The 26,837-nt window shown below is 40.6% G+C and overlaps 1 protein-coding gene across 6 annotated transcripts in view; it reads left to right on the top strand.

Annotated features, from left to right (window-relative positions):
• The first annotated feature begins 11,883 nt into the window (after positions 1-11,883).
• The window catches only part of LOC111267009 (receptor-type guanylate cyclase Gyc76C), a 70,957-nt gene continuing 56,003 nt past the window's right edge, over positions 11,884-26,837 (top strand). For 2 of the 6 annotated variants that reach the window (XM_022844943.2, XM_086971173.1), the window contains exon 1: positions 13,816-16,432. The gene's annotated coding sequence lies outside the window, so the exon portion shown is untranslated. Of the gene's footprint in view, positions 12,066-13,815; positions 16,433-26,837 lie in introns of those variants that run through there. The other 4 variants (XM_022844948.2, XM_022844947.2, XM_022844946.2 and 1 more) reach the window with 4 other exon arrangements.

Here is a 26,837-nt window from a genome sequence, read left to right as displayed (position 1 = left end):
CCTTGGCTTCTTACACGGAGCCACCCGTATGGATTACTGAATCATGTTGATGTATAGACATCACTTCCCATCACCCGCACCAGTTCTGTGTGAAAATTAGTCATTGTGTTCGTGTGATGCTGGAGCAGCTGTTGAATGCCGAGAGTTTATTAGGTAGCCAGTCTTTGATTCTACGGTGGTTAACTGCCTTGTGGCTGCAGTGTATATTTTCTAAGTAATTTATTACTCTTTTTTCTTCAACTGTGCCCACAGATCACTGCCATCAAACTAAGGCGATCAGCCAGAATAGGGGCGTTCTTTAGATTCCGTAAACGGCTTTCAAACGTGACAGAATCTCTTAAGCAGTCCTTTCAGCTACAGCGCCGAGAAATAGGCGGATGTTCCGGGACGTTTTGGTCATGGCCGAATGTATAGAAAGTGTCGAAGATGCGATTTTTTTCACCTGGAACATCTACCGAACTTAAATTGTATTTATAATACGATACCGTTTGGGTACGCCGATAAAGATGGGGAAGCGCTACTGAGCTGTAATTCAACAAATGAAACAATGTGCAAGGGCTTTCAAAGGAAATTCGAAAATTACTCAGCAAGATATATGTCGTACACATAAATAACTAACTGAGTCAAGAATCATGTGATTCTAATGATCAATTATAGCAGTTTTAGACCGATCTAACAGCATAAAAATCCGACGGGAAAGGGTAGTATATGAAACTGTTGTAAAACGATATAGCCCCCGATAGCCCGATATATTTGAGATTTGTCGGAAAGCAAGCGCTGATGTCCCATAGATCGAAGTCAAGTGGGCTTTTAAGGTGGAATAATTTTACCGAGCTTCAGCGGAAGGTATAATATAGCAATTAATCTGTATATTTTTTTCAAACGAGTGTAAGACTCAGCCGTTGCACAATATGGGGTGTAGTGCGATACTAAATTGTGATGTGTCTTCTTCTGTCTACACAGAGAAGCAACTATTTTTTCATTTATGTGGAAGCTTGCATTTATGAACCGATGGTACCATCTGTCATGGCGCATTGCTGCACAGACGTCGCGCGTTTGACAAGAGTCCATTTGCTGAGCACGGACTGGCCGTTACAAGGAAGCCCCACAGAACAGCTGTTGTGTCTGATCGTAATTCAAGCTTAGAGTTGCGCGAGATTAGGCGAAAGCCCCCCCCCCCCCCCAATGTACAGATACGCACTTTTGTAAGTTCTGTTGCTTATATAAAGCCCAATCGAGAAAAAGGCCGGTTTCTTCATAAGGTACGAATAAATTGGATCCTACAAGAGAACAACGTTACTTGGATTAAATGGCTAAATATGTCCTATGTATTCAGTCCCAGCTATTATATCGTAGTACGTAATAAGAAATCCAGTGGGTAAGTTCAATCTCTAGTTTTTAGGCCCAATGGGTTTGACATCGCGATTTATATATATATAATTACTAATCTAGTACACGACAATATCCGCTCACAACTGATTTGGAAACTAAGGAATTCGTTACTAAGTAAGCGCGATGGTGGACCTTAGGACAGCTCTCAGCTGTTCGGTAGTGGAAGGCCTGCGTGTTTAAGTTTATGAATAAACCCAAAGGAGTGAATATATTTGAAACTAATAACACCCTGTCCAAAAGGACCGATAAGGCTATCACTAGAATAATTGGAATAAGCAAGACTATTGCAGAGAGGCCAACAGTATGTGTGAATAAGAGAACCAAATTACTACAGAGGAAAGTCCTTAGACATTTGTCAATTAATTTTCCTTATCTGTCTGTTTGCTAGCTGTTTGTGTGATAAATGAAAAGCGCTTGTTTGTTTTATGTACGTTTACTGTTTTGTTAAATTTAGAATTATTTTTATGTTTATGTTTTTCACGTGTACAGATATTTATTTGACTGCATTGCAAAAGAGTGACACTAAAATTTAACTATTGATTCTCTATGGGTATACTAAGGAATAAAGCTTTTTTTCGTCTGCAAAATATAAATTCTTTCAAATCATCCAAGATAATGTCTCACCTACAATGGCTAAAAATCAAAACTTTTATAAAGCATGTGCATAGACTAAACGATCGGTCAGGTGATAATATTATTTCAATTCTTCCGTATAAACTTATCGCAAAAGGTCCATCAAATAACTTCATTGAATATTGAAGTGTTTCATGCTACCCTAAGGCCCAAAACGAAGAGCCAGTAAATGTCTCTCAGATAACACTCGTAGCACAATTATCATCGACGCTCTATTTGAACCACTCGATTTTATCAGCTTTGCACGTCACCCAATACCGCAGAGTTGTGCTTTGTCAGGGCTGTTTCTTTTAACGTTGCTGAGGAAAGACAGTTATACCTAAAGCCAAATGCTCTGATGTATCGCCTAATCTTCGACAACACTCGTCACCACCTGAGATGCGTACTCGTATTTGGTTCAAATACTTGTAGACGTATATGCCATCGATAGCATCGACGACAGCTAGCCAGTATCTTACATTCGTGATTTTAATAAAATACGCGACCTTGAACATTTCGCACAGGCCTGTCAACCTTCATATAAAACGTCTCAGGCTCTCTAAAACTGCTACAGCTATAAACAGGTACAGCCTTTCCTTATTTATACGGCCTTGTTGCAAAGAGATTAAAAGGAACATAGTAGTTCTGTTTCAGAATTTTTCTAATTAACATTCTAACCGAAAGCTTTTAACCTGTCGAACTACCATGCCTCTGAAGAACTATTTCAGCCACGCACCAGACGTGTAATATTAGCTATTTATAAATTTAGGAACGTGCCAGGGGGATTAATGTTATAGTGCGCGATACAGTTAGATATCGACCGTTCGTTTACTGCGCGAGGGCTTGGGCTTGAAGTGTTTTTCCGTAAAGAACAATAGCTTGCAGACTTCTGAACATCTCAGGCCGTCGTCTCTACTTAGGACCAAGCAATAACCTGTCCATAAGTCACTTGAATGGATCGCCTAAATTATAGGTACAGGATGTCTAAGAAAACGCATACATTGATTATCATAACTTTCTGGTTTTTCTTCCTCTATTTCAATTTAAAGTAATGAGGATTAGCTTTCAGTCAAAGCTTGAAACGGGTGAAACGATTTAGGATTTTCATAGACATCATTTTGGAAAGGCAAGAACATCGAGGCATTCTACCAGACAAGAAAGAATACGGCAAAATTATAGAGAAACACCCGAAAACCCTATAGATAAATCGTGAGCCTGCCAGACAAACGTTCATTTGAATTTAGGACGTTTTAAAGAGAAAAGGCACACTTCAACATACGCTAGAAGAAGCGTGTGCTATCAATGAAGGTAACTCTGCAAAGAACTACTTTCTGAATAGTATATCGAGAAAAATGAAGATATACACAGTTATCGGAGAAGATAGGGTGGAGCGATAAAGCCACATTAAAAATGGTAAAATCTATGAACATAACTGTGTTTCCGATCCACATTTTACGCACAAACACTTTTAAATTAGCCAAAAGTTACAGCCATCTTAAACTAGACCATTCTTTTTTAACGGTGCAACGATTCATGTCAATTTCTTTACTATAACAACCCGTTTTATTATGCATTTGGAAGACGGAAGAAGAAGCGAAACAAAACAGCACTATAATCGCAACGTAAAGTATAACCTTTAGAATCTTCCAAATCGATAGGTTGGATAGAGAAGTTCCATAGAATATATTGCCCGTTCCCAATATTTAACGTCGTTGGACATTTGTAGAGATACCTTGAAAACAAAATCTACCCTAGAACATCGCAGGTTCTCCAAAAACAGGTGTTGACTATAACACTGAGTAAGAATGAGCTATAATGCAGAACTAAAACTTGTTAAAGTTTGCTTTTATTAGCTATTTATTGACCCGGATGGTAATATATAATCATTCAAACTTTTATATTACCTCCCAATACTGGTAATTAAGAGGCTTTCAATTTCATCGCATGAAAAGAGCAATAATATACGTCGTATTTCTTATAGATAATTAGGGTAAATACTTATTATATCGATTCAAAATCGCTACTTAGCCTATACGGCTATTACTTTTAACAGAAGCTACAGGCCTTTTCTAGATTGATTTATCATGTAATATAGACTATTAGCCTTGACATTTACAATTATGGCATTTTTTTTATATATATATATTAATCGACAATGAGTGGTTACACTAGCCTTTGCTAATATTCCGCGCAATGACATTTAATGTCATATCTACTAATATATTCCCTTATACTAAAAATCCGTAATGTAAAAGGGATATACAACTATTTGCCCGTCTATGGTAATTTTTTGCATAAGCACGAACAGTGCGCATAATAGGTACCACAAGGACATTGTCAGGAGATGGTCCAAGCGCTTTGTTTCAGATTCGCACGCACGACAGCTCTTCTCCAAGTGTTATTTTCTATATGTAAGCAAACCTTGCGGGCTTGCCCTATCCACGACGTTGATTTTAGACGCACGGATCGGTTTACTTATAGCTTAAACGCGTTCCTATTTTACAAATATGTCTTTTCTTGAAGGACGTACCCATAGAACGTCGCTCACCTGGTTCTGGATTGACCAAACTACCAGAATGAATACTTTGTATCATTTGGTGTTCAATCTTTCATTTCTGTAATGACGTACGTTCAACACATTTATGCAAAATAGTAAAAAAAAACAGAACACGGAAAGTATCTACCAACATTGGGGGGGTCGCTATGTTATTCGTGAACGCCGCGACTAGCGAGACGGCCGTAAAATCTGTACCCATGACCTTACTGTTATAACTTATCACCAGCACACCTCTTCCAGCTATCGTATGAGGATGGCTTGTATACTTTGATTTGGTTGCTAGTCTAGTTAGATCAGCTGTTTATGGCGTCTATGTCAAAGAACGCACAAAATAATCTCTAGGTTTATTTTCCTCAATGGGATTGACTCATCACTTACCGATCTAGTTATTCTTTGCCAGAAACGACATTGCGTCGCACAATTTGGGCAACCAGTGTATCTCGCTCAATCTAATAACTCCTCTTGTATAGCTTCCAACATATTTTGATGAACTGCTCAAAAAAAAAACCGCGTCGTTTGTATAATCGAATCAGTATGAGAGAGCCTATAAAAGGGTGAAGCAGATTTTAGCGTTTAACCTATTTGTTATTAATTTTTTTGTTAAATTTATAGCATTACCGCTAACTGTGCTAACATCTACAAGTGAGCATAGTCTAAAAGTATGTTTGCTATTTTCTTACTTCCGGTACACAAGCTGTTAGGGATTACCTCAGGCACGAAACGAAATATATCTATGCACGTATAGACTATTACATTTAACAGACAAATCCATCATTTATCGGGACAGGTGACTATGATTTTAAGCAACCTCTATGATGACTCAAGATGTGTAGCCACTTAGAGTCTCTCTTCAATAAATGGCCAAAGTGATTGCGAGATTAATTTTGAGTTTTAAATAAGAACATCCGTACAAAAATACCCTATTTAAACCTGTCCGGAAACTGAAATTTCTCTGTGATAAATTTCAGTGAGGAGTATATAAAATTTTGAAGCTTACGCGACTACGGAACACCCCATGGCTCCCGTATAAGGCACGCTAGGATTGAAAGTTGCGAGGCACTTCAGGCCGGTGATCGGCCAAACGTGTTAATCAAAACAGTACGAAAACATTACTTATTTTTGAAACAAAGTTACCTTTATAAACGGAGGATTAAGGTGCAGATAGACTACGAACCTTACTTGTTTCTTTTCAATTGTAAGAGAGCGTTCGTCCGTATCTTCCGGCTTCTACAAAAGGGGGTGACATTTCTGCTGATTTCCGCTGGATGGAGTGCTGAAAGTCGTTAAGATGAATGCACTAAGACGACTTGTACCAAAGAGAACCAGCGTGATTCGGAAAACCTAACTACAGAGTTGGAGAAAGCTATAATTGCGTAAGTCTTGATTTTTCTAGTGATAATTGAAGAAGTTTATAGCACTCGGCAGGCAGGTAAGGCAATCCAACAAGTCCTACATTACATTAGGAATAATTAGTGGCCAATAATATTAGGCGCAGATGATAATTTTTGGCATTACTGAAGTCTTCGATCAAAGCCATCATTAATAAAAAGTTGTCCGCCCGTGTATACTTAATACTGTTTTAAAAAAATATGCATCAGGACATTCAGATTTTGTACGAATGATACAGTTAACACGCTTGTACGTCTCGTACGCGAAAAAAGCTATTGATCCGTCAATGTAAATCGTGCGTAAAGGCGGCAAAGGACGTTGTAAGGATTCAACTGGCAGAGGTTAGAAACTATGGGTATTCTCATATAGACGAACGAATATAGACTTTTAAGGTCAACTAAACGAGACACATAATAGGGCTCGCTCGTAATCGACGCTTCTTGAAAATAAGAAATTGTTATATAATAAACAATACCGTCGGTATCTACAACCAAGTAATTGACAACGGTTCTTATCAATAAAGTAGTTAAATCAAAAAGATTGTCGGTAACTTTCGACTCTGAAAGCGAAGATACCTCTGTGGTAGTTCGGAAATTTCTGATAATGTACATAAAATTCACTATGGACCAACTACTGATTGACGTTCTACTGCTGATATAAACCGGAAAATTACTATACCCCGAATCACGTGGCTGCAAGATAAAACAACTAGTTCCGTTACTATACGTGAGAAATAGGTAAGACTCTTAGGAAATCCCAGTCGTGTGTAGAAAACCTACATACAGATTTGATACGGTGAATACACAATATGAGTCAATCAAAGTATCAAACAACATTAGCAATATTTATGAATTTTTTTCCACTCCCTGAAAACCCCCTGATATTTCTTCCCTGTCGTATACAGTAGAAATTGCAGTGAGGTTAGCCTAGTAGGAAGTAAAAAACCACCGAGGATAGCGACGCCGTAATGAAAACAAGTAGTGAAGTTCTATATAGCTTTATAAATTACGTAAGTGGGAAATCTTATAGCGGACGTTATGAAATCTCTATGACAAGCTTAAGCTAAATTTTGGCTGATTGGAAAGATCGTACAATGAAGCTTCATTTTTGAGATATTGAAGACGAACGTGTTGGGAAACATATACAAGGTATCGCAGTTGAACTTTAGTGTGCAAATACAGCAGACTCACACTTGGGCTAGGATGCTTGTAGTAAACAACGGAAATTAAAAGACTGTTTGCAATGAACTGCATTAATTTCGCATCAAACGTTTGCTTATCCTTTCTCTAAGCGGTCTAAAATGCTCTCATAATTGCATTACAGGCCCCTACACGAGTAGACCGTTCAACAGTACTTTGATGCTTCCTTAAAGTTATTGTCTCCTAGTAGCTTTGAACAGGCTCCTGCGATAAGCGTATTTGAAATCGGTCTATTAGAGAGATAAGTATCTAGCTTCCAGCTTTGCCGTATTCTGAAAATCTCCTTTAAGTTGCTCTTTGGTTTGCCTCTATATAAGTAATACACGGAATAAAATACCCTTATCAGAATCTTCTGAAGCCTACTATATAGGGTAGTCGCATACACCGTCACTGTGCACCATTATTATAGTATCTATGTACAGCTACGTGATATAAAATAAACTTATCTCTATGGGTCAACCGTAGGCTGCAATGCATAGAAATTGGCTACGAATGTTCCGCATGTTCAATGCTTAAGACATGTCGGTGAAGTCTAGCATGTTATGAATCTCCGCAAAGGTGACGTCAAGCTATGTATCCGTATATCGAGACGTTTCATATGGGACAGTGACCAAACCGGTGGGGCGAGTGAAAAATGAGTAGGGGCATTAAGTGCCAATAGAGTCGCAAGCGCTTCTCTGTGACCTGTCTAAGTGCTGTTTCATAAGCTATGCTGCATGTACCTGTGAAGATAGAATCTGCGCCTGAAGTAGACCTGCCCTCCTGCCAATTGCAGCTTAATTAAAGTAAACGTTAAATTAAAAGGCTGCGATAGAGCTTTGCTTTGGTTGGGAATCATATAAGACGAAACAGTGTATGTATTCAAAGAAAAAAAATCGTCCTCTACAACCACTAACGTAGATAGGCTACTAAAAATCATATGTAACATTTCGGCCTTTTTATCAACGTTTTTTTTTTTTTGTTTAACGTCGAATCTCGCTTTTGTGGGCTCTGCGAATCTTTAAGTCAAAGAAAAGTCGTCACCTAGAGCATACTGGCTTAATAGCTTTCGGGGCAGAGAATGAAATCAATGAAAAGAGCAGGCCAATGATACCTTCAGTAGCGTTGTACCACCGCAGACATGTCATCGTCTTAACAAACCTTCAAGCCTTAAGAGTTCGCCTAGACAAACAATTTTGTGAATAGAACTTTGATGACAAACTTTGTAATTTTATTTATCGTATAGTCACCGTATAAACCTGTTTAGGATAGGTTCGTGCCTATGCAATCTTATCTCTGAGTTTTACTTCCTCTATCGGGTTTGGACATTTTACCAGATGGCAACCTTATCTAACAGATAATTACCATACGTTTTCGATTTACTACTCTTCCATACAATATGTCCTATAATGTTTCGACACATTGAAGTACAGTTATAGAGTAAAGGCATGGCTCAAAATGACTAGTGGATGGTATGGCAGAATTGTGGCTCTTGTTTCTAAGTTTATGATATGGATGTAAAAGATATAATGTGTATAGAACAAAGACCTTTGTTGCTTTGCTCACCCGCGACCCAGAGCAGAGACATAGAAAACGTAGAAAAAGAAATAGTGAGACTAGGCGCAAAAGTCTTACAGCTTTTACGAACAACGACCCAGATACGATCGCATCAAGCGCATTAAAAAACTCTCACACACTTCATTTAAATCGCCAGATAGAACATCTATAAACAAAAACATTTCGGCTTCTGCTATTCGCTGAACGCCCCATTTAAAAATCAACTCCCGAACCTGGTTGTCTGTATGCGCTTGTACAAATACGAAGGAAAGAATACACGTCAATTCAAATATTAGTAGATCGAAGCTCGGCCTGTCGTTGGTACGGCTAGCCACTCAAGATGTTTCATGTTTAGTATTTTTCTACGGACTTATATTTGAGTATTCATTTCACGGGCCTTTCAATTGTTGCTTCTGCATAGAGGCACGCCATAGCAGTCCTTTGCTTTGATGCATATTTATCTAGTTTTGACACATGTCAACGCACACAATAGACCTGGCTTCATATTGCGAACAACCTGCATATGTATAGAAGCCATCGTCATCTCGGCGATACCAGATAAGCAAACAAAAAGCTTCCTTTTTTTTTTCTAATAAAAAAGTTAAAAAAAAAAAGCAAAAAAAGTTCATAAGAACTTGTCACGTCTTATATAAGCTTCGCTGAATGAGCGGATTATAAAATTTCGATACCGTTCAACATCATTTTGATGCGTCAGATAAATAATCCTTATGTGTTTAAACATATATATATATATATATATATATATATATATAAATGTATTAGGCCGCCTGACGAGACAAAGAGATAATTAACACTCTACCGTTTTGTGTCAATCTATAGATTAACACGATATTGTTTTAAACGCACAGAAAACGTCTCCCCTTAGAGCTTCTATTCCGTGTTTTAACTGTGCACGCAGGACATACAGAAGCTATCTCATTACTTGGGGCGTACTCGTATTCTCGTGGAAGTTAAAATTGTTTCTTGATTAAAATTCCGATTCAGGTCTTGTATAGGCTATACGCTAGCTTCCATTCAATATCATACGTCTGCTCATTTCTTTTGATTATTGTGCTTTTTTTTTTTTTTTTTCAGTGAAAGTATGAGATTTTATAGACTCGAAGGTGTAAATACCTTTGTTGTAATTAAAGGCTATGCTTTTGTTTATTTCAAGCTGTCCTTCGATGATGCCATCTATATAGTACTGCCGACTTGTCCCTTCCCTGATAGAAATTTTGGTGGCAGTAAATGAACTCGTTTCTCCGGCAGGTCTGTTACTCAGCGAAAATTCTGTTAATGTCTCGTAAAAATAGAAAATAGTATTTTTGAGCATTATTTCAGTTGCCCTCTGTTATTAGCCGAACGAAAAAGAGCTCGTCGCTGATTGTACCATTTAGCTTAAGCTAATGCTTATAAAATTACCTTTTATCACAGTCTTTCATCAGTTATTAGATGCTGTTCCGTTCCACTGGCAACGATTGACCAAAATGAAAATGCATTTTCGGTATCAAAATGTGACTACCTAAATGCGTACCTAATCGACGTATCCGTGGTCAACTACGAGGAATCGTTAATTTTCCCACTCGAGAAGTAGAGCTTCGACTAGCTAAATCAAGTATTTAGGGCAATTAATCACTGATTGCCCGAGGTCGGCCAACAAATAGTCTAACTAATGCCCCACACACAGTAATCCTAAGTTAAGTTCGTTTAAGATTTACTTGCTAGGTCATTTATAGAAATTCTCTCATGAGAAGTACTATGACGCTGCTATGAAAATTGTGAGGTACGTGAATATAAAGAAAGCTGGGAAAATATTGTACTCGATCGCATTTTCCCAGCTTCCTTTTATTTTAAAAACCAGAGCACAATCTTGAGCGAAACAAACACACACAATTTTCGCGCTGCATCAGCCATTAGTGTAAGTGCTTATAGTTGTGCACTGACAGGATATAGCCCCGGCAGTCTAAGGAAACATCAAAATTCCAATAAAACCAATTATATTTCACACGTTATTCTCGTACGTTCTCGTGTCCAGAGTCAACATTGCATCATTCACCTATAACTCGATTCGTAACTAAAAAAAAAAAAAAAAAAAAAAAAAAAAAAAAAAAACGCAGTACGACATCAAACGAAGTAGGACAATAGATCTATTCAGGTAGGGAAGACGAAGATTTACTCAATCGAGTTAACAATTTCGTTCGTCCTATATTAGGCTTCTCTGCTCGTTAGCACCCTCTTCTCGATTCCTCCATACCGGATACGTCAGCAGCCGTGTCCAAACCGGCAAATTGATTCGAATCATCCGAGCGCCATCGATATTATTGTTGTTATCGCTGGTTTTTCCTACGCGGTTTTCATTGCTGAGGTCCACCATTGAATCATATTATGGTAGCGCATAGACGCGTCGCTAAAAAGGCGAGAGCGACAGTCGTAAATGACAACTACCGCCACCTGATCGAGGTGCTCTCGTAAGCGGTTAGACAATCAGCAGCAGCCTCTGCTATAATAATAGCTCAGTTACTTGTGGAAGTAGTTGTAGTGACAGCAGTTAATGATGCGATAGTACTACTTATGTGGCACTTTTGCCAGCAGCTACTGGACGGATACCGAATTAGAAGGTCACTAGAGAAGTGCCATCACGGCCGGTGCTGCCACTGAAGAGCTACTGCAGCGACGCGGACGATCATGAAGGAACGCAAGAGGAAAGAGGAAAAGGCGCCGGCGGCACATGTAACGGCGGCGACAACAAGTGAAAAAGAGGCAACGGCATCAGAAAAAGAGACAGTGGCGCCGGTTATACTAGTAATAAGTTTGTTTCTAGCCATGCCAGACCAATCTGACGCAACTAATGGTAGTAGTAGTAGTAGTAGTAGTAGTAGTAAGTTCTGGTGGGGAAGTCGAAGGGACAGTTTTCAAGCTTTACATAGATTCGATTCGACTAACAGCAGCGGCAGAAGCGTGCATCTATAATAGGACGAGGACGAGGAGAAGAAGAAGAAGAAGGAGGAGGAGGAGGAGGAGGAGGAGGAGGGGGAGGAGGAGAAGAAGGAGGAGGAGGAGGAGGAGGAGTAGCAGCAGCAACAGCAGCAGTAGCAGGAGGCTGCCGCCGAGGAGTAGGAAAGGGAGAGTGAGAGAAGGAAGATAAGGGGGCAGAGGAGGATGATGATGACGACAAGAAGAAGGATGGGGAAGGGGCGAGGGGTAGAAGGACATGGTGATTAGAACAGTCGAGTGGTTGGTTCGTGGAGTCGTATCGTTGTTGTGAGCAAAGTCGAGCTGAGTAGGTTTATCATGACTGATTCAGCTGTTTGATGTCATGAATTAGGGCATTTTTTTTACGAGTATACATGTACGTGCATCTGTATGTCTGCTGTGCTTTTGTGAGTAAACGTTTGTCTTCCCGCTTCGATTGACCGATAACAGCTGCAGCCGCTAAACAAATAGCCGTAAAAATCTATATATGTATATACATTGAAAGAAGAAGCTGTAAAAGAACGGAGAGTGAATTTTGTTTGTGTGTCTACGGGCGTGTATCATGACTTGACGACGATGACGATGACGATGACGATGGTGATTGATTTGCTAGATAGTACAGCCTCATCTTCATGTGTCCAGCCGTCGAGAGGAGCCCCCATCTCATGTGCAAAGATTTTTCAGTTGTTTACTGTCCATTGAAGATAGAAAATAGCCGCAGTCGCTGATCGTCGACGTTACTGCTGCTGCTGCTGCTGCTGCTGCTGCTGCTGCTGCTGACCGAAACATAGCAGCAGCGACAGTCGTCGTTGGGCCGCAATAAAACTAAACGAGTTGGTCGTCAGCCATCGAGTACCTAGCGCCACTTTGTTGTCGAGAATAGCTACGCAGAGTCGCTAATGAAATAGGCTTTGTACTCCGCTCTCAATCGCTGTCGTAGTATGTAGAGAAAACATTGTCTTGGCTGAACGCAGCAAAAGTCACCAGGAACATCTACGATAAAACAAACTGTTCTCTGAAATCATATCATCATAGATAATGGAGCAACGACGATGGAGACAAGGCCGCAGAAACAAGAACATCACAGCATGTCTTCAAACGTTACATAGATAAACTCTTTCGAACAGTTGTTCGGTTAAAAGCAAAAGAATCGAACGATGACGACGAATGAATGAATGACTGAAAGAAGAGAGAAGACGAGGCGAGGCGCAGCTAAGAGGCAACGTCTGACAGAGAGAGAGAAAGAAGCAACGTCACGTTGCTTGTCTGTCGATCGGGTCGATACTCTGGTTAATGTTAAAAGCTAAAATTGGCATCGATCGACTCGACAGACAGAATTTGTACCGCCCAAATTAACAGAAAGCCACAGCAAGAACGAAAATTGTACCAGGTAGAAAAAGCAAGCTAAAAAACACATAAAGCGAATTAGTACATCATACGGCCATGTATCATTTTTGAAGCCATGACGAAGATAAGGGCAATAATGCGATAGTATTCTTTATCATCGTCGTGTCGTTGAGAAACGTTGCAGATGTGGCGTCAACTGTCTGCGTACAATATTACCTAAAAAATAACCGAACAATTGTTCGAAAGAGTTTATCTATGTAATGTTTGTAGACATGCTGTGATGTTCCTGTTTCTGCGGCCTTGTCTCCATCGTCGTTGCTCCATTATTTACGATGATCTGTTGAATGACCTCGTACCGATTTAGAGAACCGTGAGTAGTATCACACGGTTCCTTACAGATGAAGGAAAAACACCAAAGTCCGCAGGAAGCACCACGACCGTCCTCTTAAACTTCACTGCTGCCGCTATTATTATTGTCGAGTTGTCTGCGTCAGTGGCGCTTGCCAAATGTCGACGGTGGCAACGACGTCGCTTTGTAGCCACAGTGGCTGTGATAACAATCGCGTAGTTGGTGCAATAGTCGAACCAGTTGCAGTGGTAGAGATGATGGCGCTATGGCCGTGCTGCTGCTGCTGCTGCTGCTGCTGTTGTTGCCTTGTCCTCCTTCCCCTTTATCGCCACTTCCACCAGTAAGGCTGCTATGATTGTGACTGTTGGCGCTCGTGCTGCTGCTGCTGCTGCTGCTGCTGCTGCTGCTGCTGCTGCGAGCGTTGCTGTCGTATAACAGCAGCAGCAGCAGCAGCAAAAGTCGCCAGTATCGCCTTGCTGATGACGGTGGTGTGTAGCAGCGGCAGCAACGGTGGAAACAGCAGCTCTGTGTGTCTATCTAGTGAATGGAGTATGTCAGGTGGTCCTACCGATGATAACAGTCGCGGCGTCTGTGCGCGCGCGCTCTGCAATCGGTCAACTATAGCAAAACAACAGTGAGCAACAACTAAACAGCTCCGAAATAATTAACCACCCAAACAGGCCAGCAACAATCCGGTAACAGACAACGAGCATTCGGCCCACGCCCAACGGTTGCCTTCTGTTGCTATTTAAATGGGACATAGTGACGGTAGCGGGTGTCATACCGTCACTATACACAAACAGAACTAACTCGCTCTGGCCGCTGCGTTCCTGTAAATACTGTTCAAGTTCTTATTAGTTACTATTTTCTTTGTTGATGATCACGAAGTTGTTCGGCAAAGACGACGAGGCTGATGACTATTGTCATGACAACGACATTGTCGACTTCACTGTTGTACCGTTTTACCGTCTACGGTTATTAACTTCCAGCATTCGTCAACCTGTTTTTGCCCCAAAAAAGCACCTGATCATGTGGTGACGACCGTGGTTGATATGACAACCGTTGTCATTCGTACTGAGTGCGCGCCATTTCCTTACCTAGCAAAAAAATAGTTCTTGCCACCATCGCGTGCTGAGGTGGTGCTCACGCCTTGCAAACCCCTCATCTGCCCCGGTGGCTATAGCCATTTAAAATGTGCTTGTTCTTCTCACAACAGTGAGTTGAGATGAGAGACGTATTTGTTGTGGATAGTGCATACAGAAACATTGCAGAATGCTAACTCAATAGTGCAAAGCCTGCAATTACTTATCTGTCGGCTACACACGTACTATCCACTCACTTGTGCCTTTACCTGTGGATGTATTGGTATATTTTTAATTGGCCGTCTGCCTATATTTACAATACCACCATCATCATCATCGCCATCGGATCGTACACGACGATTTGCTTTCATCTCAGCCGTAAAGGATAATTAATACACGTAATAATTATGGTAACAGATGTCACTGTTGTCGTAGTTACTGATGTAGTCGCATGACAGTCTCGCAGAAGGGTATTGTCTTTTTTTTTTTACCGCCACTCTTGCTACTGTTCACAGTGGTACCTCGTATAGGTGGTAACGGCGTGAATATCAACAACTTCCCGGAAATGTGTAAATATTTGCAATTACATCGGCTCTGATCGCTTGAAAAAGCTGTAATCGTCCCGTGTTGGATGGACGCTCATTCATTACGATATGTGGTTGTGCCTGTGCCTTTGTGTATACTCGCGCCTTTCGCAACAACCCTAATTGCCGCCGTCGTCGTCGTTATTGTTGTGGATCACAGTTTCCGCTCGGATATAGGAAATGATCATCGTTTCTCAAGTACGTTTTTTGCCTAAGTGTTTGTGTGTATTAAACTACATCGATGAAGGAGCTTCCTTCCAAAAGGTACGCAAAATTAACCTATCGTAAAGTGGAGACTACCGAAGAAAGCAAATAAAGGAAAGCTTCTAATATACCCCTAGAAACCCGTGGCTAAGTACGTGCGTAAGTTACCCTCTAAAGTTGGCGCAAATTTTTTAAGATAGACGATGCACATAGCGCGTTGATAGTTGCCCGCTACTTCTTTGCCGCTCCATCTATACTAGTAGTGTCTGTGAATAGACCTCGATGCCTTTCAGCATCCATGTACTGACAACACTGAGTGATCCTTGGCAGAATTACTTGAGGGAGTCACTGCAATTACCAATGGCATCACTACTTACGTAAAAGCAATGATGTGCCGTCGCCACAGAGATAACAACCCCCTGTTCCCCGTCCCCGTCCGTCGTCCATTCTCATCGTAACGTTATTTTCAAGCGCACCGTCGCGCAATGATGAACTGAGCGGGGCCTGAATTAACTTGACCAGGCACTCGGCAACGTATATCATACATAGGACAACACTGCAGCGCTGCTCCGTTCATACGTCCGCGCATGCGTTTTTGTTCGTCCGATTGCGGCGTACCTCTTGTCTAGCTGACTAATTGAAAAGGTGTTTATGCGCATTATCACTTTTCGATTGTCGCCCATGAAGAAACATCTATATTCACACGGCACCACTAGTTATCCTAGTATCTTTACTGACATCAGTGGAAGTTTGAGGAAATAGGCACTCAAACTGTCGTCGCCGTTAACGGCACACGCACCGACAACAACGCTCAGTGGATTCGTAGCTCGCGGTGCCCAGCTATTGTATTTCTTTTAGTTGTGGTATTAATGTGTTCCGATGTTTAACAAATTATACGCAAGGTACGTTTCTGCTGGCGTTGAATGCTTCCCTCTCTCGCTCGGTGCATCCGCCAGCCAGTCAGTCAGTCGCTTGTGGTAGTCTGCTGCGTGTCATTTCCTGCGCCGATGGAGACAAAGACGCGCTAGAAGAAGGGAGAAGTTAACTACGACCACGATAACCGTTGAGGCGGCAGCGACGGGAGGGGCCGATGTTCGCCAGCATGAGGAGGACGATGATGCCGACGTGATGGCCAACATCATCTCGCCCCGGGAAGGCCATTACTGCCGTCGCTTGTGGCGTCATCGCTGGCACAAAAATAGCGGACGGTAAAAGCACTTTTAGCTTGGACTTGGCGCACTTTTGAACTTAGTCAGCAAGCCAATGAGTTCTGTTCTGTCAGTCAGTCACTTCCACGCACAGCCCCCCGAATGCAAATGCAGTCGCACACGTGTGATACAGTCAAAAGCAGAGCAAGAAAAAAATGGCCGAGAGGGGAGAAAGCAAAGAAAATGAAGAAAGAAAGGGGAGGGGAGGATGAGGACAAGATTAGCTAGGATCCACTTTTCCTTTGGGGCAACTGACAACCTGGCAAACAAGCAAGCAACGATCTAACAGACCGGCCAACCGATAGCCTGACAGATCACGGCATCAGTCGCAACAGCAAAAGCAAAAGAAGCCATAAGGCGAGCCTTTATTCCGTACGCTGTTTGCTGCTGCTGCGGCGGCGACCGCGAATAAGCAAGGCCTGTTCGTACTTAGATAACCTACAGTTTCTTCTTTGACCGAAACCACTGAGATGGTCGCAACTAGCAGAGTATTCTTACCAGCGCAACGATCGGGGGCAGGAGGGGGGTCGTAGAAACACACTGAGCCGTGGCTTATGCACACGCACTCACACGAACATATTATGTCGCACAGCTTGAGTTAATATTGGCCTTTTATATTCAGGTGCAGACAGACTCTTATAGATGCACGTTCTGACGGAGCAAGAGCACGCTGCGCTGGAGAAGAAACTGTTGAAAAGTTCGTCTTAAAACCTGCGTCAATTTAACTTTTCAACATGTATTTATACAGTTATAAATCTTATTCAGTTGTTTGTACTGCTTTTTAGTATAGTTCATAGCACAGAAATCATCAGGTTCTTATTGGCTTTCGGTTCAAAACGCAATGAGCCGCCATGTATAAACCTTACGTGAATCAAGCGTAATGTGCAGACTTTGATGTGAAGATATCTAAGCTATAAGATATAATTACATGTGTTTGAGTTTTTTTCTATGACTGCACCGGGGGGCGAATCGGGGCGAACCAAGCTCTGTCGCTGCGTTTATCATATTAAATTATATCTTCTGTATTCTATTCTATATATATATATATATATCTTCTGGCTATTTTCGAGATTAAAAAAAGCACAAAAAACTGACACTAATCTATTTTTGTTTTTGTCAACAGAAGAACCTTTTGTGTGTATGATAACATATTAAGTCAACGTCCGCTTAGAAGTCGAACGATAACGTTCGTTCACCGTCGGTAATCTGGAGAACATGGAACGCTAGAAAACGGAATGAAACGTCATAAATATTGCACAATATATTCAACAATTTCAAACCGGCGTAATTAACTTGTGGCAGAAACTTTCGCTATTTTACACCAACGCCGCAATTAGTAGAAAATCCTTGTGGTCCTTAGAGGAATAAGAAACGTCTCTATCATTAGCGTCATCATTACTATTATTAATCTTATTTCGAAATTATATAAACGATAAATGGGACGATAAATATTTTTGACTCACAGTTGGACCCATCAAAACTCTTCGACGCACCACAGGCCCCTAAAACGTCGGCATTTACATGTAAAAACCACGCCATGCCAGCTGTCTTAAATTGACAATCTGATATGATCAGGATTTTCTCTGAAACGATTTACCAGGCTAAAGAAATTTATGGGTGAATGGAGACGGCTATTTGTCCAAGACATAGCATTGATCTATATTTCTTCGACAGATTACAGTGTACCGTTTCTTGAGCCTTCATTCTACCCCCTTCGGATTGTTTCCTGCCGATAATAGCAAGGATCGAGGGCGAGAGCGTGATGCTGAGGCCGTGATGTTCAGGAGAATGCTATTCGGTTTATTCAGGAAAGCAAGTCGTATTGTTATGCAGCACTATCAAGTGGCTCCTACGATGAACTATGACGGAGCAAAGGAAAAGACTATTTCGTAATCCATAAATAACTTGTGTTCTAATTTAGTTAACACTGTAACATGATGAAAGTGGAATTTTTCAGTCATAGCTGCTGAGTTCAAAAAACGCACTGTCATTTTTCCGTAGATACTAGCATTGCTATGGATGAGCGTACATGCAGAAATAGAGGTTAGCAACTTTCTGTATCGGTCGTATTGAGGGCAAGTTTATTCGGCCATTGAATTAAAGTATTTGCGGTTCTGAAGGGAAGCAATGACGTGCCGTTGAAACGTGCGCATCTAACTTGCCGAAAAAAGTGCATGTTCGTGCATAGGATTCAGCAGAATGACATGCCTGGTTTCGAACCTTATTCAATATTCTTCAACGAATTCACGCATACATCTTCCTTTTAATCAACTGTCGAAGATCATTCCTAAGTATAATGTTGTTATATAGTTCTCTCAATCAAGGAGAAGAATCACTTCAGCTGTGTGTGATTAAAGCTATCGATTTCGCTAGCCCAACGACCGCGATGTACGATATCAGCGTCCGACATAAAAGGTAAATGCAAAACGGACCCTCGAAAGTAGTTAGCTCAGCGGTCACGTTACCTCATTAAATCGTCTTAATTCTGTGGGTAAGAGAACCCTTTTCTAACCCAGCTTGTTGACATGCGTTATGTTTAATCTAGGACGTGATTACGTTGGCTTCCTCCGGTTTACAATAGTTTAAGTAGGTACAGCTACCCTGTTTGTGTTTCCTTTTCATGTATCCTGCATCGTATACGGGTTTGTGTCATGCGGAAAGGATAAACCAAGACGAAACTCTTTCAATGGCAATTACGAACGTTTGCTAATTATCTATACTGAACCTGCTGTGTCTTGCAGTGTATATGCTGGCGTGTGTCACTATATTGTTCGAATCTATAGGAAACTTACGAACAGCCTGCAGTTAAAATTTTCCCACTAAGCTGCTTTGAGTTTTGCCAATAGGAATCATATAGGCCTATATACAAACACTTGTCGGATGGAAGAAGTTAAGCCATAGAATTTGCGGAGGTGGGGCGGTTGGGGCAGCTGCACTCATACGGTTTTGGGTTTGACCGTTAGTTTGATTTTAATGATCTTTGCAAATCATTTGAGTCATTATTAGGCTAGATAGAGATTTTATTTCCCGCTTATTCTGTGTGCCCCTTAACCAGCTCTGTTTCTTAAAACAGTTTAATGGGTCCTTAAATCGGTTTCTTTTAATGTTGGCCTTAGACCTGAAAAGGTTAAGCCGATAAGCAACCCTGGAATAAGCAAACTTGTCATTCATAACCTGCCAGAGATTTCCAAACCAGATTGCCAAAACGGGCTGAAATTTACTGCTGACATAAGATAAGATGGTTTTGCATCATCTTTTACCTATTCGAAGCCTTTTTTTTTGTCATACACTTTACTCGTGAAGCCATATTTTCCATTCAATATTTTACTGCGTTTGAGAATCTTACTGTTGAGCTGCCTGTTCAAGCTTTGCCAAATCCTTAAAAATATCCAAATGATGGAGGGTTGTCCGGGGTTTAACCATTATTTCATGTGCGGAAGTAAAACAAATAAAGAAAGCTAAAAGTTCGGCAAATTACTATTGACCTAGTAGGTTAGTCCACGAGTATATCAGCGTTCTGACCCATTTACGTTCACCTAGGGTGAATATCTCTTCCATAATACCCTTGTGTATATTGGTCCATGGTTACCTTGCCGCAAACAACAACGCCTATCGAGGAAATACTAATTTCAAGACTTTCCAACCCTGCCACAGATCTGTTTTTGCAGGATGCTTCAGCATAATGTAGTATCGTTGTTGTCGTTCCTCTGTGACTTTTCTGTAGGAGAGAAGCAGCCGTAGACACTTTACGTTGAAAAATACCGGTCCATTAAATGCGTATGCTTATCGCTTGCTGGATAATACTTGCAAAGGGCAATGTTTTACTTTTCATTTTCAATTGATTTATTCCCCACATATATCGACGGGTTATGTGGCATGACTTTCGTGTGATGCTTCCCGTTACGCCGATTGCTCCTCTAAATACGTAAGCCGAGATTTATGTTCTATGAGAATCACAGTCAATGGAATTCGATGAAACACAAGGATACCTAGTACGCAAATTCATTTTAAAACTTTAATTAATTACGTTTGGAGTTTGTCGGATCTTGTTAATTTAAGGCGTCCTCGTTGGATTATGGGAAACAGATAATTTCGTAGCTAGGACTCTTCGCGAACTTCGTTCGAAACTAAATCACATTAAAAACTCGTGCAAGAACCTAGATTGTCCTTCAGCGCAGTAAAGGAGACAAAAAAATAAATGATTTTCCACTCTTTTCAAACTGTGCACACGATTACAACCCATAAATTATGAGGAACAGTCAGAACCTAGCGGCATCAGCGGTCGACAGGATTCCTTTTTTCAAAAGGGTTAACCGAACTGATGAAGTTCTTGTGCCAGTGTTTTCATCTCCTTAAGCACAATACAATAGTGCATAAATTACTTGAACTTGAACGCTTATTAAAACGATCCGTGACCGAATTCATTAACGTGATAACGTGAACTTGAAGCCAAATATGTAAGCTTCTGTCGAATGTTATCTGCTTCTCCTATTTCCGTACACTATTGACCTGTAACTGAGGGTACTCGGAAGTGATTCATCCTATTATAAATCTGTAAGGCTAGCGGGATGTGAGATAGGTCACACCGCATATAGGGACTCTGAGCTTCTTGATTCAACCTTTTCAGGGCGCATGCCCAACTATGCAACGTTGAGGTTGCAGAACTTTAGCACAACCATTATTATAAGAAAAAGTTTGTCCAAAAAAATTATTCCATTTATTAGAACCTCAGCATTAAGGTGTACGTTTATCATTTGTAAATTCAATAGAAAAGTAGTTTCCAGTGTCCTCGGTGAACTTGAGTTGAGTGTAAATTCTCTATTGCCCCCGAAGAGAGTCGTCACCGTGATGATGAGCGACTGTTGGAGGACCCTTAATTTATATTGGCAGTAAACTGGTTCATGGTGAACAATGAACTGCTATCGTAAAAGCGTTCCAAAGCTTCGGGCGCCAATCGGACCAGGGAGCCCTAATAGTTGCCTAAGGCAGCTGATGAAACGATACCTCATCAAAAAACACTTCGGACCCTGAAACGGAGAAAAAGGTCTATACTGTTCAGGAAAATAAGATCCGACGTCCTGCGCTTGGTAAGGAAAGATCGTGGCGAATGTTCGATTTACACTCTCGTTAGCACCCATAATATAAGCTATAGCTCATTGAACAATTGGCCTCAATACGCTATTGCAACGCCCGTTGGAAAAACTTTTGAGAGAAAAATTGCTCCGGCGGTCGGCTGGGTTCGAACCGGCGCGTTTCTGTAGCGACACGCCTTTCGATTGGCGTCTTTGCACTTATATGAAAGCTACAGACACATGAGAATAAATGAGAAAATGAAATCAAAGCTGATGCCCGTGTCCATCAATCCAATGCTTCAATCGGTCATTCAGAAATTGATATGTGTCTCTTGTCATGCCGAACGAAACTTTGGAAGGCATTCAGGCACGTAAATTCGAAAGGCTATGCATGAAAATAGATACGAGTTCAGCTTGATCTGTTGGCTTTTAAGCGAAACCGAATTCACTGAGGTCACTGAAACATCCTTCCGATATCCACACTTTCTAGTAAAACCCTGATAGCTAATTCGATCAATTGGCGCTTACTAAACTTAGGGCCTAGGCCATAATGTGTCCCTAAATTTTGCGTTACTATTGTACCATTACGAGGACTGGCTTCGAAATTTGACATTTGGCAGCATATCTGCTATAAACGGTGTCTGTGCATTGTTTCATGCAATTAAGATGCTCGAAAAGCAACAGGTATCTGTCGCCGGCTTGAATTTCAGTTAACAGTTATCGTACATTATAGGTATAGGCTTATAATGACATAAACCTTTTTTGAGATAGGATGGAATGGGAGCCCGACCGGAAGGGAATGCACCCTCAAGCCAGACCGGTTTCAAGGCGCACATACCCGTTCGGCCATGCGATGTCCGCAGCGTGCGCGTCTATCGAAGGAGATGCCCTAATAGCACCAAAATTGCTGTCTGTTGCAAAAAAAAACAGAATTGCGCAAGGGAAGCAAAAGTTGATCTAAAAAAAAATCTTGAAAATAACTATATTTTCTGTGAATTATCATGCAGTTGTTGAACACCAGATTAATTTCACTGCAGACTAACACATGAAAATTGACGCCGGGTCTGAACCAATACACTTGACGATAAAATTAGTTCGTGCAGTTACGTGCATCAGACTGAATGTTTCTTCCTGCATAAAAAACGTACGTTGTTGTTGTATTTTGATCAACTACTCTGCATTTTGCTTGATGGCATAGGCTAAATTTTCAGAATGCTTTTCCAATAGTACTGATGAAGGGCAGACTCTGAGTCGCTACGAAGACGTTAACACATATATTCCTTAGTGCAGTACTAGATTTTAGGTAGACTAAGGCTTTAGTAGGACTAGCTAGAAAATATGCAAATATTTTAAGACTACTCGACTCAGACGTTTCATCCACATGATTTATTATAGGTTCAGACGTACACTATGTTTGACCGTTCTGACAAAAAGATCGCCGATGTTATATGAATGAACTTCAACACATTCCAGAGCTTCATTGATCAGTCAGTTCCTTCTGTGCGAGAAATTAGACTGTCATATGGACCCTATGGACCATATTCGCATGCATACAAACGACCAAATCCAACACAGCGTTTCATAGCGGCAAAAACACGTATTCGGAGATAGATGAATGAGCTTTATGCGCTAAATGTAATTAAAGGGGTGGATCTGAGGATGATCAGAAAGACCGTTAGGCCACATTGGCCTTTAAGTCAGCGATATGACATGGGCAACCTCATAATTCTCGCGCTGGAGCATTAATTTCGAGTAAATACATATCGGCATGCTAAATATAAGATTGCTCAACATTAGGTTCAGTATGTGTGGCACTGAAGGCGGGATACGCGTTTCAATGACGATTTATGAATCACCTTAAAATAGTTGCATCAAAGAATACGACTTGTTGTTTTAAATAGCTTTTCAGTCAAAAGCCATAGTGACTAGTGGTTCAGTCAGTTGGGGGCCACCGTCACAGACCAAAAAAAGCTGATATCATCAAGATGGTTAATGGCAGACTTCTCAGGCAATATGGGCCTGCGACTCTATGTGTTTTCGTCGTGCAGCCATCCACCAGCTTATCACACTGAATGCTGTAGTACCTTTTATTGCATAAATATTTAATGTATGTCTACGAATATGTTTAAATGAACATTGTGTAAGTTGCTATTCAATTTAGGTGGGCTAGATCGTAAATGAAAAGCTACGCGATACAAAAATAATCGTATCACTCAATGACAGTCAACGTTGAAGGCTCTTAAGTAAAGCTTTGTAGGTGGCTAGGCTTTGGACGAGTGGCCATTTAAGATAAGTATCCGCTGTACTAATTTTAGTCTTTTTCAACAATCAGACCTGTTACCTGAAAGAGAGAGAGAGACTTTGGAATGAACACGTAAATGAAACTTTTATGCCCCTTTTTTTGTTTTTTTTTTTCTGTCAATTCTACCCTACGGTTCCTAATGGCGTGCAAGTTATGATTTCCCTCTTACTATTTCGTACTTCTATGATCCTACTGCGTCATTTTAGCATTCAATGCTCAAAGAACAGTTCGTTAGGGAGCGCAACCTGCCTCTATGTGGTCTCATTGAAAGGGCCACTATGTGCAAAAATAATAAAATTGAAATTATTATCTTTTATTATTATTATTATTATTATTACTTTATTATTAGATATTATACTTTCTAATTATTTTGATAATTAAGCAGCCGAAATGAAAGCTTTTACTTTCTGCTAGAGTCAATTACTTAACGCATGCATACGTTTGGGATACAAGTATCATATGTAAGGCACACCAAAAGAACTTATGAAGCCGCAAGAAGTTGTATTTTACCATCTTAGTATAGCAATAGCATAATACGCAATTGCCCTACCAATTGCTTATAGGAACGTACTTATAGGGAAAATGGCGGCCATTGAAAAAATATGTTTCGCCCCGCATTGAAACGTACCGATTCATATCGTTTGAGTGAGATTAACGCAAATATTTAAATGCAACTGCTGACGTCTCTGCGGCACCTCTCTATCTTAAATTGGTTTTTCGGGTCGGGATTCGAATATCAGTGACAAAATCCTATATCGTTCCTGGCTGTACTCCTGAAGCTCGATTTTTATATTGACAAAGGGCGGCCCTGTTTTATTTCGTAGTAAATTCTGATTTAAAAAAAAAATAGACAGCAATAATATGAAAAATTATTATAGAAAAAGATCTAAATCCACATAAATGAATTTTAGATTCTCGTAAGCGCTGTCTTTGTTGAATTATATTGTATAAAACCGGGCAGGTTTATCGATCGTTGTTTATGCTTTTAGAAATACCTGGTTGATAAACTAATAAAAAAATTGAAAGAAACAGAAAATGCTATTATGTCTGCACACATTCGCCAGCAAGGCGAAGAACAATGAAGTTAGAAACACAAAAAAGTTTAGGCATTCCGCTGCCTACTTCATAGTTCGAGTTTGTGTTATCCACCTGGCTAGGTCCTTTCGTTTATCCTATTAGTGAAGGTCTTAGCAAGGTTTTTGCTATAGCCGGAGAAACTGAAAATCCACATTTCCGCTCAGAAGAGATCTCCAAGGGATGTCAATACAGTCTTCATAAACAACTTTAAAAGCGTATGCTTTCTTGTCAACGCTGTCCATCGGACGAGAACGACCAACTCTGCTCAAAATAACCCTTTTTTCCCATACGTACCTTCGTAGTACTTCAAAGTGAAGTAGTTACATCACGCGAGTTGTCGACGTTTTGCGCTTTACTATAGACACTGCATTTTGTCAAAAAAAAATATTTTTCGCTTCTTTTTCCACCGGAGAGTCTTCCGCGATAACGGTTAAGGCTTTCTGAGGCGCTAGTAAATAGTGTCAGCGTTGTTCGTAGAACGTGTTGGATAATGTCTTCTAAATATTATGCACCAAATGTTGGTGTTCTTGACGCCGGAGTGGTGCTTTGCTAATGAGCCATATGGTCAGTTACAGAATATTCGGCCTTTTATCGCAATAGAATTGTTGTGGCATAGGTGCTGAGCAACACAGCGACACAGCAACAAATGACAATCTTTTCACTACCGTTTCAAAACAGCGAGATTTTGCTATTCGCGTTGCACTTGTGCCCAGCATCCTCCCTGCGATATCGGCCTAGCGGGATTTCGCTATGCAAGTAGACGAAAACCAAATGCTAGAACTGCCAGAGCTTCGTTAACATCAAATCTATGGCTTCGGAAGCTTTTGAAGATTAGGCCGAAATCAGAGAGAAGCAAGCATTGACCGCGCGGTTCTTACCCTAAGGTGTTCGACATCTACTTCCCGTAAGATGACTTACTTATTTACCTAGACAGGACTGTCCAGCTGTTACCATCATCATCACAATTCTTATTCATTGCAATTTCAATTGGACAATCCATTCTTTTTACATCGCATCGCCCGCTGAGCTCTATAGATACAATATTCAGCGACGAACCACAGAAATTTTACTAAACAGGCACTAAAAGTTCGTACACACGGTGGAAAAATAAAAATGCTTTCTCGCGGAGCGATATTAGTTTGAGCCGAAAAGTGTCATGCCACAAGCAAGCTACTTGGCGTTGCCCATTCCTTCGTAGAAACTAGGCTGACCCTAATTTCGAACTTAGCTTCCCAGCGAAGTATCGTAAGCGTGAGCCCAAAGCTAGCCCCTATGCCAGCTGACAATTACCGTAAACAGTACATGAAGTACAACGTCGACATTTACCAAATTTCGTCCAAAAACGCTTGCTATTCAGATAAAAAATATTTACTCGGGCAAATTAGATTGAGGTAGTGTACACTCAAATGTGACCCTGTTTAATTAGTAGTGTTCTATTGTAATAACACTCCACATTATAAATTGCGTTTCATCATACTCATGATTGTCAGTACCGTATGATTGTTGCTATTATCAATCACCATTGTTCTCAAGGAGATACGTAACTATACATGAACTCCTATATATCTGTATTGTATCATTTTAGTTTTGCGTTTCTCATCATTTGCAATATCCAATTTATTCTTATTTCGAAATAATGATTAGTACATGACAGGTTCAAGTCCTAAATACTGTTTAGGTCACAACCAACCTAATCACTTTCACTATACACATATATATCATCCACATATTCAGTCGGTAGAATTACTCTAGCGCGTTCAAGCAGGCTCAAGATAACTGCGTTCGAAGATACTGCTGTAAAAAACAAAACTTACGGATAGATACGCATATGTTTCCGTCTACGTATAACATATTACGGGTCGTAAGCTCTCACCGTAAGCGGGTGTTGATTTTATTTGCTTTTTAAAAATATTTGACCTTGCATAATATATATCCATGGGAATTAGGGAAGACA

Source organism: Varroa jacobsoni, unplaced genomic scaffold (genome assembly GCF_002532875.2).
Source record: "Varroa jacobsoni isolate VJ856 unplaced genomic scaffold, vjacob_1.0 scaffold_1140, whole genome shotgun sequence".
NCBI lineage: Eukaryota > Metazoa > Arthropoda > Arachnida > Mesostigmata > Varroidae > Varroa > Varroa jacobsoni.
The sequence above is the reverse complement of the archived record's forward strand: the minus strand, read 5'-3'. Positions and strand labels throughout refer to the sequence as shown.